This window comes from Ailuropoda melanoleuca, chromosome 5 (genome assembly GCF_002007445.2).
Source record: "Ailuropoda melanoleuca isolate Jingjing chromosome 5, ASM200744v2, whole genome shotgun sequence".
NCBI lineage: Eukaryota > Metazoa > Chordata > Mammalia > Carnivora > Ursidae > Ailuropoda > Ailuropoda melanoleuca.
This window is the reverse complement of record NC_048222.1, coordinates 41,445,363-41,458,542: the sequence shown is the minus strand read 5'-3', so window position 1 is coordinate 41,458,542 and position 13,180 is coordinate 41,445,363.

The following is a 13,180-nucleotide window of genomic DNA, read 5'->3' as shown; positions in this document are numbered from 1 at the left end:
GAGCCCCTCCTGTCCCACCAGCCCTGCACTACATACACACCCATGCCCACTCTCACACACACAACCACACAGGCACACAGCTCACAGCACAACACACACACTCAGAGAAACACACACAGCCACAGAAACACACCAACACAGACACAGAGCCCCCCCACCCAAGCACGGATGTGCACATACCCATCCTGACCCTGTGCAGCGAGGCAGACAAATCTGGAAAAGAAAGAAATCTAGGTGTACTGAATCCCTACTTTGGGCCTGGCATGCGGAGGGAACTTTCAAAATCCTTGTTTAATCTTTACAAAGCGATATTAAGAAGTAGGGGTGGAGCACCTGGGTGGCTCGGTTGAGCGTCAGACTCTTGATTTCAACTCAGATCATGATCTCAGGGTCGTGAGATCGAGCCCCACATCGGGCTCCGTGCTGAGTGTGGAGCCTGCTTCGAATTCTCTCTTCCTCTCCCTCTGCCCCTCCCCTCGTGCTCTCTCACTCAAAAAAAANAAAAAAAAAAAAAAAAAAAAAAAGTGGGGGTGATGATTTCAATATTTACTGACAGGGAAAAAGAGGCCCAAAGGTGAACTGACGGGCCCAGTAAACAGCAGGACGCAGCTTCCTGTAACACCGTGCAGCTGCGGCGTTCTCCCCCTCCCACCCAGTGGAGCCTCCCCTGGACAGCGGGACACAGAAACTACTGTCAGTTCCACCCCCTCCACCTCTCGGTCCCCCCCAGCCAGTCCAGCCCCCACATGCTCCCTCAGAGACACTCCTGCCCTTCCATCACTTCGGTGGGGATACGCTCCACGATGCAACCTCACATCATTCCGGAACTCTACTGGGGGTGGGAGGAAATCATTTCTTTCAACCCAAATGGGATCCAAGACTGGATTTTCAGTGGCTGCCTGTCTCTGAGAGAACATTCACACTAGAAGAATGACTCTCTTCTCCAAAGTATACAAACTTTAAATACCGCCCTGCCCACCCCTTCCTACAAACACACACTCAAAAAGAAATGTGCTTTTCAGGGCAAGAATGAGTAAGATTTCTTGCTTCCTGCCATTAAGTCACTGTGTCACCTTGGGCAAGCCACCCCCCCCCATCCCAGGGTCTGTTTGCTGAATTGCCTGTGAGAGGAAGGACGTGTGGATTCCCAAGGCCCCTCCCATCTTCTCAACAGCACAAGAGCCTGAGGCTGACAGTTGTCCCACAGCACTCCCCAGCACTGTCCCCTGGCCTTGGTGACTCACTGCTAATGCCTGGACCTCCTTGGGAAGGACAGGGTCAGACACAGCTCCAGGGTCAGGATTCACCCACCACCCCCAGGCCTCTGGCCTGCCAACCAGAGACACTCCACATCCCCCTGGTAACCTCAAGAGTCTCAGACGCGAGCAGCGGAACTTCAAAATATAATAAGGCCATGATTATCGGAGCGAGCAGGGAGGAGTCACAAAATGCCACATTGTTGGTTTTGAGTGTATTTAGGGCCTCAGACTCTCTTTCCAAATTAATATTCATGGAGGCTGGCATGCCATTTATTTGCATATGTAGATTGTTGCTCATCTCCTGCAGGATAAAAAAGTTTTGGGGTGTTTTTAATTGTACATATTCGAAGCTTGTTTGATAAACCAGGCAGGTCAGGCAGGGGAAGGCATCTCCCAAGGGCAGAAGTGGGTTTTAAACAGTTTTTGCTCTGGGGCACCCGGGTGGCTCAGTAGGTTAAGTGTCTGACTTCAGCTCAGGTCATGATCTCAGGGTCCTGGGATCGAGCCCCACCTCGGGCTCCCCACTCAGCGGGGAGTCTGCTTCTCCCTCTGCCCCTTCCCCTGCACATGTGCGCGCGCACACACTCTCTCAAATAAATAAATAAAATCTTTAAAAAAGAATTTTTGCTCTGAGGAAAGGTGGATCCTAGATATACAGGAGTAAGTCGCCCCTCCCCTGACCCACAGAATTGATTCTACAACAGGGTCACCCCATCAAGCCCCTACCTCAGGAAGCCTGACCACCTCACATGTCCCCACACAAGCCTCTGGGAAACCAAGCCTGCCACTGTCACTCAAAGTGCCTGCTGTGAGGCAGGCACCAGGTTTAGGGTATGACTTTGGACAAGTTGCTCGAACTCTCTGGGCCCCTAGTTCTGACAACAATAACCTGCTTTGAAGAGTTGTTGTGAAACACAAGCTAGATAACTATGGAGATGGATGGTAGCACTGGCCACACAGTATTACAAGTGTATTTAATACTATGGAACTGTACATTTAAGAACGGTTAAGATGGTAAATTGTATGTTATGTGTATTTACCCCAATAAAAATAATTTTCTAAAACCCCCCCCACCAACTTGAAAATAAATGCACCAAAAAACTGCTTGCTCAAATGGGAAGTCCTAAAAAAGGTAAGCATCATTAATGTGCCTCTCCCGCAGTAACCAGCATGTGCTCCTCCCAGGGGCCTTCACGGAAGGTTCTGTCCCCTGGCACTGCCAGCCAAAGTCTCCTGAGGATCTGAGGGCCATTGATAAGTGCTATCCCGCTCTTTACTGGCTTCACTCCTCCTTTTTGCACAAATAACATGTCCTAAGCGCTCCACCAAAAAGCTCTGAGTCCACTGTGAGAATCCAGAGGTTCCTGATTATTCCAAAGTCCTTGTGCACTGATCGCTCAACGTGTGTGAAGCCCGGGGAGGGTCTGCAGATGGGAAGGCAGTGCAGCCTGGCGGGAAGCTCATGGGTTTTGAGTCAGGCAGACTTGGGTGGAACCAGATGCTGCCAGTGATCAATGGGACCCTGACTGGTCAATCTCTCTGAGCCTCAACCTTCTCATCTGTATGATGAGGATAATACCTACCTCTAGTCTACGCACCTCCTGAAATAATAGCACTTAACAAAGGTGCAAGAACATGGTTTCTATTATTATGACTGCAGAAAAATGAGCAGCTGCCCTAGCATGAACCTTTCAGACCACTGGGGGCGCTCTTCAGAGGGCTCCGCAGTCCTTCTCAAGCAGGGGTTCTTTTTTTTTTTTTTTTTAACAATTTTATTTTATTTTTTAAGATTTTATTTATTTATTCGACAGAGAGCGCACGAGAGTACAAGCAGGGGGAGCGGCAGGCAGAGGGAGAAGGGACTCAATCCCAGGACCCTGGGATCATGACCTGAGCCAAAAGCAGACACTCAGCAGACTGAGCCACCCAGGCACCCAAGCCAGGGTTCTCGAGGCACCGTGAAGAATCAGGGTTGTGTTTTTTATTTCGAAGACCAAGCAGCGACACTGAGTCTCAATGCCCAGCTTTGTACCAAGGTCCGCTGTTGCACCAGAATTAAACAGAGCTCCTTTAATTGTGCGGGCTAATGAGCAAAAGGCAGCACCCTAACGCACAAATGTTTCTGTGCCAAGGGCCAGCCAAATGACCCCCTGGCAGGTTGTAGGGACAAAGGTTTCACAGTCATTCCAGTTGAGAAATGTAATAGGACAGGTGAGTCACCACAGGGCACGTGGCGGAGGAAGCAGCCAAAATGCTTGATGCAGCCAAAACCACAATCTGTAGCAAGGGGTGATTTAATCTTAATGGAAAAACAGCATCTATCACGTCAAAGTAATATTGTTAATCTGAATATTATTGGCTTTGTAGTTTGCATTTTAATTTATAAACTTGTTTGGAGTTTAATATTGTGTAAGAGTTATAAGCATACGTTATTTATGCCCAGGTTTGTATTTATATATATTTATTATTTTATTAATAATTTAAGACAATATTAGAGGTCTGTGGGAAGCTTTCTCCCCATTTAAAGTGGAACCATCTGTACATTTCTCAAGTTTTAAAACCACTGGCCTGAAAATTAATGCAGAAACAAACCTGGGGAGGGGCGCCTGGGTGGCTCAGTCACTTGAGCATCTGGTTTTGGCTGGGGTCATGATCTCATGGGTCGTGTGATCGAGTCCCTCCGAGCCCCTCCATAAGGTGTTTTCTTGAAGATTCTCTCCCTCTGCCCCTCTCCCCCATCCCTGCTCACACACAGGTGAATGCACACACACACACTCTCTCTCTCTTAAATAAATAAATAAATAAATAAATAAATAAATAAATAAATAAATAAATAAATAAAAAACAAACCTAGGGAATAGTTAAGGTCCTTAAAAAAATCAGGTTTATTGGGGGGCGCCAGGGTGGCTCAGTCGGTTAAGCATCTGCCTTTGGCTCCGGTCATGATCCCAGGGTCCTGGGATCAAGCCCCGCATTGGGCTCCCTGCTGAGCCTCTCCCCCCTCTCCCCTGCACCCTGCCCGTTCTCTCTCTGTCTCTCTCTCTCTCTGAAATACAATCTTTTTTTAAAATCAGGTTTATTGGTCATTTCCTTCAACAATGGATGGGGAGATGGGTGGCTTGGCTGAGAAGAAACTGCAGCAGAACAGGCGAAGGTTACATGATTTGCCCAAGGTCACTCACAAGGCACCCATCGCACCCAGAATTCCTGCCCTGGGGGGCAGGGAGGTCCCCTGAATCCTGGCTGAATGAATTCCTTCCTCACCTGCTCCTGAAACACCTTACTCCTCCCCGAGCAAGCAGTAAAGGCTGATAAAGAAGCAGGCTTCCTCCACATCCCAGCTCCTCTCCCTCCCCTACTCAGAGCCAAACTGCATCCAAGTCCTGGGAAAAGCAGATCCCTCCTCCCCGCTCCCAGCAGTGGGAGAGGCTCCCAGCTCAAAGTGCTCCAAGAATGCCTGGAATAAAAGATTTCCTGTCTATTGTGAAGGGACACTGGGCTCAGTGTGAAGAAGCCCTCACCTCCTTCCCACTTCTGACACCAGTATCACTGATGGGTGGACACTGAGCCCCATTCTGGGCTGGCTTCTGGGCAGGGGAAATAAACCAGTTTCAGTGGGCTGGTTCATTAGGGAGGTGTGACCAACACACCCAGGGGAAGGGGCCCAGCCACGCAATCGAAGGCTCAGTTGTGCAGTGAAGAGGCGAGAGTTCTAGGAACTCGGAGCAGAGGTGGACCAACAAGAGACGGCAGAGATGGCAGCCCCCTATAGGGTGGGGGCCACAGCGGAGCTGTGCCAGTCGAGTGGGACCTGGCTGAGTGGTCATTCCAGCCATGGCAATGGCTGTGAGAAGGATGACGTGTTTCTGAGGCAGTGGAGAGGCTGAAGAGGAGTCTCACCTCCTACCGAGGAGATCCCATCTGGTCTCCATTGCCACCTTCTTGCTGATCCTCAGACTTACCGGGCAACTTCTCACCTCAGGGCCTTTGCACTTGCTCTCCTCTCTCCTCAGTGCCTTCTGCCCCTGATATCCACATGGCATCCTTCCTCTCAGTCTCTGCTCCAATGTCACCGTCAGAGAGGCCTTCCCTGACCACACTGTGTAAAATAGCAGCGTCCCACTGCCACATATACCCCTTTCCGTTGCTATCTTTCTTCATTATAACCACACAAAGTATATTATATAATGTGTTTGCTTGTTACCATCTGTCTCCCCTCACTTCAATACAAGCTCCACGAAGACAAAGACTGTGTTTCGTTCCCTGCTGTATTGAACATGTGGTCAATGTTCAGTATTTACAGAATGAATGAATGAATGAATGAACCAGAGGACAGAAGAAGGCCTGCCATAACTCCCAGAGTTGGCAGACTCCTCCAACAGACTACACTCCCGCTGACAAATCAGGGGTGTCTTCCTGCCCCAGGTCACGCCCGAGACTCAGAACAGGAGTGGTGGCAGGTGAGGGTGGATGGATACAAAGGGTGGGATGGGGGAGAGGAAGGGCGGGCGGAGGAGTTCAGAAGACCCGGCTCAGGCCCGGCTTGATTCCACTAGCAGAATGTTTTATGCTCTAAAGGGATCTCTAGCCCAGGTTTTCAGGCGGCAGGAAAGACAGTCAAGGTAAAAAAGGCTTGTGATCCATATGAACCACAACCTAACAGAAGGAGCGGGTCCTCAGGACAGAGTCACAGGAAACGTCAGAGTCCTCAAACGCCCCAAACACACTCTCGGGACAAACAGGGTCTGAGTCTCATCAGAGACAGGCGACAGAAGGAGGCAGGGGGACATAGCAAATAGGGAAAAGTCTGGGGGAACAGAGCACCACAGGGTCGGGAGAACCTCACAAAGACCTATGAAACAGACACAGAGAAAGAGCTTGACCTTGACCCTCACTCTGCCTCCCGCTGGCTGAGTAAGCAAGGCAAGCCCCTTCACGTCTCCAGCCTCCATTTCCTCATCAGTAAAACGACAGCAATAACCCCAGCGTCCCAGGGGTGTTTCAAGGCTGACTTAAAACAGGTCCTGAAAAATCACCTGAAGTAGCATCCAGCATGCAGACATTCATCCAATTTAGTCTCTGCCCGAAACTGAAGTAAAGGAAAAAAATAAATAAAGATTAACTGACTTTTCAGGTGAATAATCTTATTTCCCCTATTTCTGTGATGTATTAATTCAATAAATTTATTAATTCAATTTATTAATTCAATAAATTAATTCAATCAATCTGGACGTGCCAGATGCTCGGCGGCCACAATGCTGGATGCGAAGAAGGATCCACCACCCACCCCCCCATCTCGGACCTCAGTGGTCTTAGATCCAATTGGAAAGATGAGGAACATTCCAAGCAAATGCAGAGCAGCGATATCGGCCTATTATTAGGTACGGAACTGGCAGCACAGCATTAATTACTACACAAGTTCAGGAGAAGCAAAGATCGAGGTTTCGAGATCACCGTGGGCTCCGGTGGTCAGGGGAGGTCTAATAAGGCTGCGGCTCTGACACTGGCCTTGAAGGAAAGAGTGGCTCGGCGTGAACACGGAGAAGGGCAGAACTTGAAGCAGGCTTGAAGGCGGCAGAGGTGGGGGGTCCTAGCAGGGAAGGACGGCGAGTGGGAGAGGCAGGATGCAGAGGGTTGTGGAGGCTTTCTAATGTCTATTTGAGAAGTGTGGGCTTCATCCACTGAAGACTACAGAAAAAAAATGTAAGGTGACAAGTGGAGACTAAACAAGGTCTTAGGATGACTTGAAGGAGAGAGAGAGAGGCGAGGCTGGGAAATGGCCCCCTAACGACATGATGTGTCTGCGGCCCCAGATTGCAGACTCATTGCCACCTTTGCCCTCGAATTACAAACTGTACCCTTTGCAAAGCCCCACAGACTGCTGCTTGAGACATATGTCCCTGTGCACTCCCATGCCCTGTGCCCAGAGGACGGGAGACCGGAGCGGGAGACCAGAGCCACTGCCCAGCGTGAGGTAGAAAGAACCTGAACGAAGGGGATGTCTCACACCATAAAGGCGGACTTATATCCAAGAAACGTAAGAAAGAAAGTTGGTGCCTGAATAATGGAATTAGAGGAAAGGGGTGGGCATCAATAGTGCTGCAGAGGTTTTGAGCCCAAGCAGCTGGGAAGGTGGTAGTACCAACAGCAAAAATGAAGGATCCAGAAGAGCAGATGGCCTGAGACATGGGAAGACATCAAATTTCAATTTAGGCAGATAAATTTTACAAGGCAGCTGGATATCCAAGTAATAATAATGATAATAATAATATCTCATTGGCAACTGAAATGTAGCATGAAAGGTGGAGACTGGTGGATCAGCAGAAACCAGGAATCCAAGACTGGCAAGGAAGCCACTGTGACCTGCCTGTAGGCTGGCTATAATTGGACTGTCAAAGACACTGTAACTGTAGCGATAAGATCTCATCTTGGCCCAATGGCCCCATTTGACCACAGAGAAAAACAGGAGGAAGCAAGCTGAGCAGAAGGAGCTAACAACCCATCCATACTTAAAGGTTGGAGTTCCAGAATGCACTATGCACCACCTCCTCCAGGAAGCCTTCCTTAACTACTGTGGCTCCCACTGATGTCGTGCTCCTCCTGCCATGGTTGGTCTGCAAGTCGTAATTATTTTCCTACTCTCTGGTTGTTCTCTGATTATTTGATAGCCTGGTCATCTCATGCCTCCTGAACTAGATTATAATTCTTTGATGTCAGAGATCAAATCTTCAAATAATCTCCTCCTTGTATACCAATCAACTGTAATTATTGAGTTAATTTGGATTTATCTTCCCAATAAATCCCCATTACACAGATGAGTAAACTGAGGCACAAAGAAGTAAAAGACTTTGCCTAAGGTCACAAGGCTAAAAAGCAGACAGACAATTCAAACCCAGGTCTTAAACTCTGTAACAGGTGCTGTTGGTTGCTTCTTTCCAAAAGCATTCCTCTCTGAGGCCCAACACACAAATGAAGATTGTTCTAGGCCAGTGATGGTGGTCTTCCTCCCTGGCCTGCGGTTGGTGTACATGGTCACGTGATTCGCATTTCCAGCCAATGAAACCTGAGGGAAAGTCTGCTGAGGGGCTTTTGGGAAAGATTCCCCTCCATCTTTTCTGCCTCTGCTTCTTCTTGTAAGGGTGTAATAGCCGGAGCTGTTGCAACCATCTTGTGACCTTATGAACAAGGAAAGAGGAAAAGAACCTAGATCTTGATGATGATGCCGCTGAAACAAAGAACCAAGCTCAGGGCCGACACAGCCCACGCCTCTTACAATGGGAGATACTAAGTTCCTTACTGCTTCAGCCACTTGAGTCCAAGAGTTTTCTGCTATTTACAATCCTGACTGATACCCACTCCAATAGAGGGCTCTTGTCCCTAAAGATACCTGAGCCAAGCATTATGGGAGATATATAACAAGTAAAAGTCCTGGTCCCTGCCCTCATTGCACCTGTCCCAAGACTGGACAATCAGTAAGTGTTTGATCTATATTCGATTGATTCTCCCTTTGCTCACCGGTTCCAGGGGATATATATTCCCTGAAAGCACCTTTCTCCCCTTTACTAAACCTCCCTGATTATCTCTCGGTTTCAGCCTCACGATTTGACACTGGCCTCAACATTAGTGACCAGGTCCTTCCCCCGGAGCATCCCCCCACCTCTGAGGATCAAGCTAAAAGCAAGGTACTTGCACTTGGCCCAGAGAGACCATCAGCGAAACTCCGCATTCCTAAATATTTGTTCTTTGAAATGTCTTTCTCAATTAGATCTCACCCAAATGTTTGAGAGTCAGGCTGAATTCCAACTTCCTGCTCCAGAACAGACATGTGGAGCCTGCATAATTACTGCAGCCAGCTTTATTTGTTATAAAAACATGGATTTTTTGCTCCTTCTCAACTGTAAAATAATCAATAAATAGGATCCAGATGAAAAATGCCAGCATTTAGGAAAACAACCTTTTTATGGTTCTTTTCTTTGGGGTCTAATTAACACGTTGGGGATAAAATGTGCTGTTACATTTGCCCAACCAGCTAAGTTGAAACACAAACTCTCCTTTCCTCCTGCTGAGACACGGCTTCACATCAGAAATATAGGTGAAACTGACAGTATCAAAACATTCCAAGATGTTCAACAAACAGATCCGTAAACCTGTGCTGTGGACTTCCTCCAACCCCTCTCTGTTCACACTGGCTGTTCGATTTTTTTCTCTCTCCTCTAAGAACACATTGCATACTTACTGTCGAATGAAACACAGATAGTCCCATTAGCAGGAGAAGCAATCTCTCTGACTTTCTTTCTTCTAAATGAAGAAGACATGCCTTTTTGGACGCTGACCACCCAGGCCATGAAAGTTTCATGAGGGGTTCTCGAAGCAGGTGACACCTTTTCAATTATAACTACTGCTATAATAAACCCCCACAGAGCCACAGGGCATGGCGTCTACACCCAACATGACACCTATTTATTCCCTAATTATATTGCAATATATTCTCGCTCTGTGTGTGCTGATGAAGATAAAATATTCTTTTAATTCTGTGGCTTCCTGGAGGGGTCGTGGGGGAGGGGATTATACATAGGCAAATTCTGGGAGTTCCTAAAGCTAAATCACAGCCTTTGTCCCAGGCTCGACTGCACGCATAATCTCAAGAAAATCTCTCACTTTTCCTTGTTCTACCACAGTGGTTCTCAAAGTGTGGTCCCGGACCAAGAGCAGCAGCATCGCCTAGGAACTCGGTACAGATTCAGATTACAGGACCCACTCTGGACCCACTAAATCAGAAGCTTTGGGGGCGGAGCCCAGCAATCTGTGTTTAAATAAGCCTTCCAGGGTGAAGTCTAACAGCCACTGGTCTACAAAATAGAAAGGAAAGAGCATTATTTTAAATTAAATCAGAGATCAGGAATACCTGGACTCTGTAGTGCTGGGCTCTTTGCTGCACAGCTGTCCCCATCTGCAGAGCCAGAGCTCCATTTACCCATCTGTACAATGGGGCTACAGAGTTCAAGCAGCGGCAGATGCTGAAATTTAAGAGGTACATGGTTACCTGGCACCAGTCTCTATGGATACCCAGCAAGATCATCACAGTAGCCAACACTTACCAGCTCTCTCCCCCTGAGCTCTGACTGGCAGAAGCTCTGCGGAGCTGTTCCCCAATGCCATATCTAAGGTCTTCAATGCAGCTGCCTCTGGGTTACCCTTGGCAACCAGGAGCTGGGGTCATGGAAAACCACAGAAGCTCCAAATCTCATAGCCAACAGCTCCAAGCCTTTCACCTCAGAGCCTTGAACCACGAGAGGGGTCACTCAGGATTCTCTGTTATATTGTCCCATTTCTTCAGATATCTTTTGTGTATTTGCCTCCTTTCCATGTCTAGACTTCACCTTACCGAGAACAGGAGCCTAGAATGCCAGCATCAGGAGGTATGGGACTCTCTCTGCGTGTCTGGTTCATCGGTGTATTCCCAAGGCTTAGACCAGTGCCTGGCAAAAAGTATGAGCTCCAAAACTATCTGTTGACGAAGTATTCCTAGCACAGTAAACGCCCTGCCCATAGTAGGTCCAATAGTATGCTCAAAGACTCAAGTATCTAAATTCTAAACGTTATGGCTGGGAAGGGGCAAAGAAACTACCTGAAAACCCAGGGAGCAAGGAGAAAAGGGTATAGGAGAAGCAAAAGGCTGACTAGGACCCTTGCTGACTCCCCAGCTGATTGCTCACCCTAGTGCTAGAAGACTCCGGGGACACATTCTGAGTTTGTTTTCTGCGGAGCTCGCTCTTCCAACTGCCCTAGTGCTTCTCTCTCAAAAGCAAAATTCTCATTCTCCTCGCTGACTCTGCTGTCCTTTGAACAAGTCCTGAGCTTTCCTGCCCCTCTCTTTGTGCTCAAGCCTTGTGCCCCACAATCCTCCTTCCCCAACTAGAAATCTACCCAAGGCTCAATTCCAAATCCTCCCTTCTCCAGACTACCCACCACTCCGCCCCCTCCAAAAGCGATTTCACCTGAGGAGGTCTAGCTTCCGTGGCTGCTTTCCCTGTGGGTTGCACTTAATGGGAGTGGGCCCCAGTCTAAGGGCTCCCTTTACCCGCAGACTTCAGTGCTGGCACAGAACAGGTAAGCAACAAACCGTCCGTCACCTCAGTGATTTCTCCTGGGCAGTGATCCCTGCACAGCGACTAACAAGAGAATCCAGAGACCAGTCCTCTGCCTCTAAACTCCTTGTACAACCAGTCCTCGAGGCCTGCCAAGGGCACATTGTGGCCTGACTGGAAACACCTGCCCCAAGCTAAGAAAGTGATGATGAGCGTACTAGAAAAAAAAAACAAAAACAAAAAAAACCCTGAACTAGGACTCAGGAGACCTGGTTTACATTCCCTTCCACCCCTTAACCGGCTCTAAGCAAATCCTTTCACTTCTCTGGGCCTCAGTTTGCGGATCTGTGAGATGGGAGGAAGAGATGGAGATCGACAAGGCCTTGAAATTTGAGGGGCTTAAACAACCTAGGAGCAACCGAGACAGGTGGTGTGTGCCGTGCACCAGGGAAAACCCGCCAAACGAACTGAGGACGGAGTATTTCTGGGTGGTCGGTTCGATGCCCTCCCAGGACCCCGCCCAACCTAACGCGGAGTCCGGGAACGACAGCCGGCGGGGAGGAACCCTTTCCTCAAAGCCCCCACCTCTCGGTCCCACTGAACCCGCTCCAAACCCTTCAAGAGAACCTCTCCAATGGCACTCCAACAAAGAAGGCTGCGAGGCAGGGGCCGCTGGCTCCGAGGAAGCCGCACGCGCGCCGAATCCGGTCTGCGGGACTCCGGAAGCCAGCGGACCCACGCCCCCCCGCAGGCTCCGAGAGCCACGGCCAGCCTCCGCACGGAGCCACCTGGCCCGGGAATTAACCCCTGCTTACCCGGCAGAGCGCGGAGAGGGGCGGGGGAGGGACACTGATGCCCAGGCACGAATACCCTGGCCAGAGTGAGCCGAGATGGCCGGGATCCCAAACCACCCAAAGGCCTCCCCACCTGCCAGAGGCCCTGCTTTATCCGCGCCCGGGTAGACGGAGTGGGAGATCCTGAAGCGGAGTCACTTCGAAATATTTCTCTAGACAACCTGACCACGCGGGAAGGACGCAGCCCAGCCTCGCAGCGCGGGCTCGGAGGAACGGATCCCGAGAGCGGCTAACCGGAGGACGGAGCCTGGGAGTCCGGGGCCGAGAGAAAGCCTCCGGGGTTGGGGACTCCGGAAATTGTCGAGCCCGGGCTCTGCACTCCCAGGTCCCAGACGGGTCACGGCTCCGTCTCACTCACAGACCTTGACGCCCACGGGGAACAATTCTGCACCTCTTTAAGTCGTATTTTTTCTAACAAATTAGGAAAAATAAACCAAGTCCAGGAGGAAGGCGGCTGCGCTCTGTAGCTCGAAGGGGCCACAACCACCACCATTTCCCCATCTCCAACACTACCGCCCGAGGCTGGGCGAGAAGTTGGGAACTTCGGGACCGCGCTCCAGGCGCGCACTGGGAGTGTCTCGCTTCTCTTTTAACTTCGGGAGCTGGGGTCGCCGCGGAGGGCAGGAGGGACGTCCGGGAAGTCGACCCACAGGGCCGTTCGCGTCCCGGACTTCCCCGAAGAGAATCGGGGCGACCGGGTGAGAAAGAATAAAAAGGAGCAGGCGTTCCGTTTCGCGCCTCCAAAAAGCAAAAGCGCGCAAGGCTCGGGCCGGGGCTTGGCAGAGAGGCGGAGAGGCGCTCCGCTGGCCCCGGCGGGGAACCTGGCCGCGCCCCGCAGGCTCCGCGCCGCGACCCCGGCAGGAAGGGCGCCCGAGGCTCTGCGCGCAGTCAGCGCGCCCGGCGGCTCGGGGCGGCTCGGGGGTGGGAGTCCCCAGACTCCGGGGGGCGAGCGGGCGCCCTCCCCGGACCGCCGCGCCGC